Source organism: Peromyscus maniculatus, chromosome 3, assembly GCF_049852395.1.
Source record: "Peromyscus maniculatus bairdii isolate BWxNUB_F1_BW_parent chromosome 3, HU_Pman_BW_mat_3.1, whole genome shotgun sequence".
Lineage (NCBI taxonomy): Eukaryota > Metazoa > Chordata > Mammalia > Rodentia > Cricetidae > Peromyscus > Peromyscus maniculatus.
In genome coordinates this window covers 120,102,795-120,109,644 of record NC_134854.1, presented here as the reverse complement: position 1 = coordinate 120,109,644, position 6,850 = coordinate 120,102,795, and the positions used below count along the sequence as shown (strand labels likewise).

Genomic DNA, 6,850 nt, shown 5'->3' with positions numbered 1-6,850 from the left:
AATTTTATCAGTCTGTGCTTTACTAGGCAAACTTTGCTGTCATTAATCTTTCTACTCGAACCTCTTAGTTTGGGTGGAAGTGGCTAGACCAGCGGGGGCCAGCAGGGGCCAGTAGGGGCTGTAGTGGGTAGCCATTCCAGCTTGGATCTGGAAGTTCCAACCCCCATGCTCTCTCTGTGCGTGCTCTCTGTGCCTGGACCCTGGACGGTGGAGGTTGACTGTGCAGAGAGCCCGCACAGAGAGAGCGCTGGCCCATCCAGCTCTCGGGTTTCCAGCGCCTCCCCTCGCCCCGCCTCGTAGGCGTGACAGTTGCCTGAGTCTCAATGGGAGTTGGAACTTCCAGATCCAAGCTGGAATGGCTACCCACTACAAGGGGCCAGCAGGGAACAGCAGGGGCCAGCAGGGGCCAGCAGGGGCCCAGTGTTTTCTGTGCATCTGCAGGTAGGCTGCCAGGCACTTTGGTCTTGAAAATGGACCCTTCTACTTTCTATCTTTACAATGAGCATTGTGATTCCATTGAAGATGAAGAGAATGGAAGAGAAAAGAAGAGGAAATTTTTTCATTTTAAAATTTAACTCAAAAGTGTGGTGGTATTCTAATTGTACTGAAATGTGATTTTGATTGTATGGTAATAAATAAATAAATAAATAAAGTTACCCGGGGGTCAGAGCTATTAGAGCCATAGACAGAGTGTGGCGGTGGTGGCACACACCTTTAATCCCATAGATCTCTGTGTGTTCAGGGATACAGCCAGCATTGGAGACATATGCCTTTAAGACCTAGGGGGCTGTACATTTAGACAGTGATGAGGCAGTCACGTGTTTGGGTTTACAACCAATGAGAAGGCAGAATGACTATGGAAATGACTGACACACAGGGAAATAGCTCTCTTTCGGGAAGCTGGGACAGCAGGAGGAAGGGTGAGATTTTAGCTCTGAGCTCTGACCTCTTGGCTTTCTCTTTTACATTGTTTCTGTGTTTCTTATTTAATAAGACTGTTGAATACATCTACACAAAAGTTGCATTTAACTAAGAAGAAATCCCCATGTTTCTTCAAGGAAAAAAAAAACCCCACAAAGTTAAAACAAGAGGTAAGCTATCAGGTACTTTGTTTTAAAAGTACACACAAATAGGCCTCTCACACTGGGCAGTGTGAAGCGGCTTCAGCTCTAGACACTAGATGCAACTGTAGTTGCTTAAGAAACTCAGACTGGGAAAATTCCCCTTTGCTCTGTTCTCATTGAAGGGTAAGGCATGGCCTGATATGGTGGTGCAGGACTTGAATCCCAGAACTTGGGAGGCAGAGGCAGGTAGATCTCTGTGAGTTCGAGGCCATCCTGGTCTATAGAGTAAGTTCCAGGATAGCCAGGTCTACACAAAGAAAAACACTGTCTTGAAAAACTGAACAAAAAGGTGGGGGGGGATGGGGTGGGTAAGGCAGGCCCTTTGTGTAAACTTTACACCAGCTCCATGGATGGAGCTGGCTGCTAGCCCCAGGTCACTCCCTAGCCTGGTGTTTCTGTTCATAAATTCCTTTACCTCACTCCATCTCTCTGGTTCCCTACAAGTACAGCCAAGCTTTGATGGTTATGTCTTTACAATCGACGAAGAGCAATTAGGAAAATGAATGAGAAGAAAGAGAACTCTATTTGTGTCCAACTATTTTAATTGCCTTTCCTGAGAAACTGAGGCCAGCCAATCAGTAAAATCTTAAAGGCCCATTAGCGCCCCAGTATACGCAAAGACTTCTGGGAGCTTCTGGGAAGGTCACTACGTGGCTTAGGTTTTAGAAACTATCCTGCCATTCCACTGTTAGCCAGGTGTTCTTTTTGAAAGTATTGTTGTTGTCCCCCACCTGTGTGTGTGTGTGTGTGTGTGTGTGTGTGTGTGTGTGTGTGTGTTGCATACCTGTGGATATGCAGGCAGAGGCCAAAGGAAGACACTGAATGTCCGAATCTGTCAATTGGCTTTAATTGCCTGGAGACAGAGTCTCTCACTGAGCCAGAAGCTGGACACTTCAGCTAGGCTGACTGGCCAGGAGGCTTCCAGGATCCACTCAGTGCTGGGGATGCAGGCATGTACATCCATACCTGGCTTTTTGCATGGGTGCCAGGGATTTAAATTCAGCTCTTTATGCTTACACGGGGCTCTTATCTTCTGAGCTCTATCTCCCTAGCACCAGGTTTTAGAAACTCGACTCTTTGTTTCCTTTTTTTTCTTTCCTACAGAAGTTTGGAAAAATCACCACCTCTTTGTTTTAATTATTCCTCATCTTGAGAAACAGAAGTAAAGCCATCTGCTGTTCTGATGTCCTGGGTGAGCTGTGAAAGGTGGGAAGAGGTATGTTAGAGCCCTACAAAGTGCTTATGTAAGTGTTAGCTACCAAGCCTGGGAGGGGGGCGGTTCCACTCTGTATGCAGATTTTTGTTTCAGGGTGTCCGTGGGTATTTAGTGATCATTGGCCCCTCCTGTCAGAATCAAACACACAAGACTCTCAGGTCAGATTGCTTTGGGGCTTTTGTGTCACAGTGTGTAGCCGCAGTTTCAGGTGTGCAAGAAATAACACATTTCTCTCAGAAAATCTTTGCATGGTGAACAGAAGCAAAAGCAGATGAAATATTAAATAACTCTCTTTATATTTCTCATTCTGCTTCAAAAAAAAGTGCCCACTCAGAGCCAATCACATTTCATCTATACTCTCATCTAAAATGACTCATTTTTTAAAACAAATGTGTGTGGTAGAAGTCGGGTGGGGGCTGCTTTTGTCTCCTGTGGGATGTCATGACACACCATCTCTACCATGCAGACCTCCTTCTTGTTTCCTGGAGCAAGAAGCCCACAAACATAGACAGCTTAGGTTATCTCACCTTTAGTCCTTATTCCCTGTGAAACCAAGGTGAAGTCCTTCTATCTCTGTGCTTCAGTCTGGATTGCTTACTTTTCTCACTGCTGTGGCTAAATACTGGACACGAAGCGGCTTAAGGGAGGAAGAGTTTGTTTAGGTTCAAAAGTGGAGTCCATCGAGGCAGGGAAGAACAGAGACATTGACAGGGGTCAGGGAGCAGAGAGAGAGACACGATGCTACTGCTCCGCTGGCTTGCTCTGGTGTTTGTTCATTTATTTGTTTTTGTTTTCAGTCCGGGGACCCTAACCTACAGAATGGTGCTGCCCACATTGATAGTGAGTCTTCCTGCCTCAGTTAACCTAGTCTAGAAACTTCTTCAAAGATTCACCCAAAGGTATGTTTCTACGGCGATTCTAAATCCCATCAAGTTGGCAATCAAGACTGAGCATCAAACAAACAACAAGGTTGAGCGTCCTAGTCTCTCCGTTTATGGATTGCCTTAAGCAAGACCTAAGAGAACTGTAGCAAGGAAAACAAGTTGAGATCTATAAAGCGTTCGGGACTTGGAGCTTGGCCAATGGCTGATTATTGTTGGTCAGCCCTCGTGAGCCCCAAGAGGTAAGCATCATAGTGTTAATTTTATAGACTGCTGTAAGGATACATGGCCACCCTGGGACTGGAGTAGATACTGGCTTCATTCATATTAGGGCATATTCCCTTTGGCGTTTTTAAAAAGTGACTTAAGCAATATGCAGGTTTATTTATAAAGCCAGAGCACATTATTCTCTGAGTATAATTAAGCACTTTTGAGAGCCCAAATAGGAAACAATTAGTCACTACTAAATGGTAATATTAATAATTCTAGATAATTAAAAAGGAACTTCCTGTGGCTCATCCTTGGGGAGAAACAGCTTTTTTTCATGCGTCCAGGGGATAATCTATAAATTGCAGGTAATTTTACTCCAGTACCTTACTGTTTATATGCATGCAGGATGGTATGGAGTGAGAGGCAGAGGCCAGCCTCTGCTTCATTAATGTCCACTCATTCATCTCAACACTTCCAACATCTCTATCCTGGTGACAGGTCTCCACATCTCCAGTGACAGCTTTACTCTTAAGACCCTATGACATTCTCCCCTGAATCATGAAATTATCTCTTAAGGAAACACCACTATTAGCATGTCACTTCCCAGATTGCTGCAAACCCCCACAAGGAATGTGGGCATCATTCTGGCATCACCTAGGTGTGGCTTTTTATTTAAAAGTTATCCTCTCAAGTCTCAAAGGTAGCAAAGATGCTAGCATTAGGAACATGACCCCAAAGGTGTCTCCAATTGAGGAAAACAGCCCAACTTCTAGAAACTGAGATCCTTGTTAGGTTTTCAGTTTGAATTGCCCCCAAGATTGTACTTTGAGTGCTTCCTTTCCAGCCTGGGGTCGCCATTTTGGGAGATGTTGGGATTTTGTAGGTGAGGCCTCAAACAGGTCACTAAGAGTTGGCATTTGAAGGGCATTTATGGCCCCCACTTCCTGCCTTCTTCTCTACTTTCTGGTCTGCTGTGATGTGAACAGCCCCTTTACCTGCTGCTCCCAATGCCACAAATGGTGCTGCTCCTCCATGCCTTCACCCCAGGACAGCCTGAAGCCAGAAACCAAGAATCCACCTTTCCACACTGAAGCAGCATTTGTGAAGTACACTTATCACAACAACACAGAGGTCACCAATCCAATCCTTAACCAGCCACACTATGGTGGGACCATAGGCAAGGTGCTTTGAGGCTCAAGGAAAACTGTAGGTGCCTACTGCTTGCTTCTTTTGTTCCTAAGGCTTATATTTTTGTAACTTTTGTATGTGTTTGTGTTGGTCCGTGTGTGCAGGTGTACATGTGTGTAAACACATGCATAGGGAGACCAGAAGACAGCTTTAGTATTGTTCCTCAGGACCTATCCACCTTTTTTGTTTTTAATACAAAAGACAGGGTCTCTCACTGGAGTCTGGGGTATATTAGGCTGACTTTTCAGTGGACTCAAGGATGTGCTGGTCTCCACCTCCCCAGGGCTGGAATTACATGCATGTGCCTTCATGCCTATCCTTTGTTTGTTTGTTTGTTTGTGAGATATCTTCTAGTAGTGTCAGAAGCTATAACCATAAACTCTCACCAACATGACTGCCTAAACATGAGCTGAACAAGGACAGTGCCACCAGGCATGCCAAAACAGAGGAGCAAAGCCCAAGAGGCCTCAACCCTCGTCTTTACACACGGATTCTAGGAACTGAACTCAAGTCCTTGTCCTTGCAAGGTGAGCACTTTATTGACTGAGTTATCTCCTCAGTCCTTTAGTTCTATTTTAAAGTGAAATATCCAGGTTCATTTACAGACCAGCAGCAAAATCCATCAATCAGTCAGTCAGTCAGTCAGTCACTCACTCACTCACTCAATCAATCAATCAATCAATCAGCATTTTCCTCTTAGGCTGAGTTAGGTGTTCTCATCTGAGACTAGGCTGCTGGGATTCAAGGTTTCTACTGATGCCCTCTGTGCTCAGTCTAGTCAAAGCCATGCTCATTTCATGTTGAGTCATAAATATTTTAGCAACATCCAATCCTCCCCTCACCCTACTCCCACTGAAGAGGGTTAGCATGCCTGTTAACTCCAGGATCAGAGACCTGAGTGTGAATGCTGACTGTGTGTTCTTAGACAAGTCACTAAAATTCTACTGCCTTACCTTCCTGATTTATAGAGGCTGGAGAGATGGCTCAGTGATCAAGAACAGAGGCTACTCTTTCAGAGGTCCTGAGTTCAATTCCCAACACCTACATGATGGCTCACAACTATCTATAATTATAGTCCCATGGGATCTGATTCCTTTCCCTCATGTATATGAAGGAAAAACCCCACTCATATACGTAAAATAAAGGAATATATCTAAAAAAGAATGTAAGAAAAGAAAAACTTCCTACCTTATAGTGGGAACATAGTAGGTACAACTAGGAATATAGAAGGTAAAACTGAGCAGCCATTGCTGAGCATCAAGCGCTAACGTGGTAGAATGCACACACCAGTAAATGTCCATTATTGTCTTTACAATGTGAGAAAACAGCCTCAGAGACTTTAGGTACAAACACAAATAAAGACCCTTGTCTAAAGACAGGATTGAAGGCAAACACAACTACCATACAAAGGAAAGGTGTACAGAGAAATGAGGGGAAGAGAAGAGAAGAAAAGAGAAGGGAAAAAATAAGCTAACCATCTGCCCCATCTCCGAATATGTGCTTTATCATATAATTTCAAGAAGATAAATTTAACAGAATAAATAGTGGTAGAAGTGCTGGGAGGCAGGCAACGGGGAAAGAGATATTTTTAGGCTGGCAAAGGGTTCTATCCTGTGAACGGATATGGTCTTGAAAATGTGTTGGGTCTTCCAGAGTTGAGTTAGCCATCATGAGAGCAGGGTGTAAAGCGAGGTCACCCCACACACAGACTATTTGCGTACAATCAGTTCTCTTTCCACTTCTTCATCATGTTTGTTGTCTTTGCCAGTACTCTGGTGCCAGGAGTTGACATGGAAGAAGGACTTGTGTCTTGTTTGCTTCCCTGTGCACAGTTTATTAATAAGTCCCTTGGAGACTGTGGTTATTAATCTCCATGGGATTTAGACTTACCTAGGAGACACACTTTTGGGCATGTATGTGAGGATGTGTCCCTGAGGGCAAAAACCTACTCCTTAATGTGGATGCATGATCCTGTAGGCTGGGGTCCCAGACTCAATAAAAAGGGAAAAAAGAAAAAGCAACAGCATCCATCGCTTGCTGCTTCCTGACTGCAGACACAATGTGTCAGCCACCTCATGCTCCCACCACCATGTGTTCCCTCAGACCACAAAGCAAGTCAATTCTTTTCCCATTAAATTGCTTTCATCAGATATTTGGTCACAGCACCGAGCGAAATAACCAGCATAGGGAAGAACACAGATTGAGACAAGAACATGTACAATGCCTGCTTG

At 44.4% G+C, this 6,850-nt stretch overlaps 1 long non-coding RNA gene across 1 annotated transcript; it reads left to right on the top strand.

The window, feature by feature from the left end:
- The first annotated feature begins 371 nt into the window (after positions 1–371).
- Positions 372–4,897, top strand: LOC143272174 (uncharacterized). The gene is made up of 4 exons (XR_013049614.1): positions 372–441; positions 995–1,091; positions 2,229–2,340; positions 3,138–4,897. It is a non-coding gene; the product is annotated as an uncharacterized LOC143272174 (long non-coding RNA).
- The last annotated feature ends 1,953 nt before the right edge of the window (positions 4,898–6,850 follow it).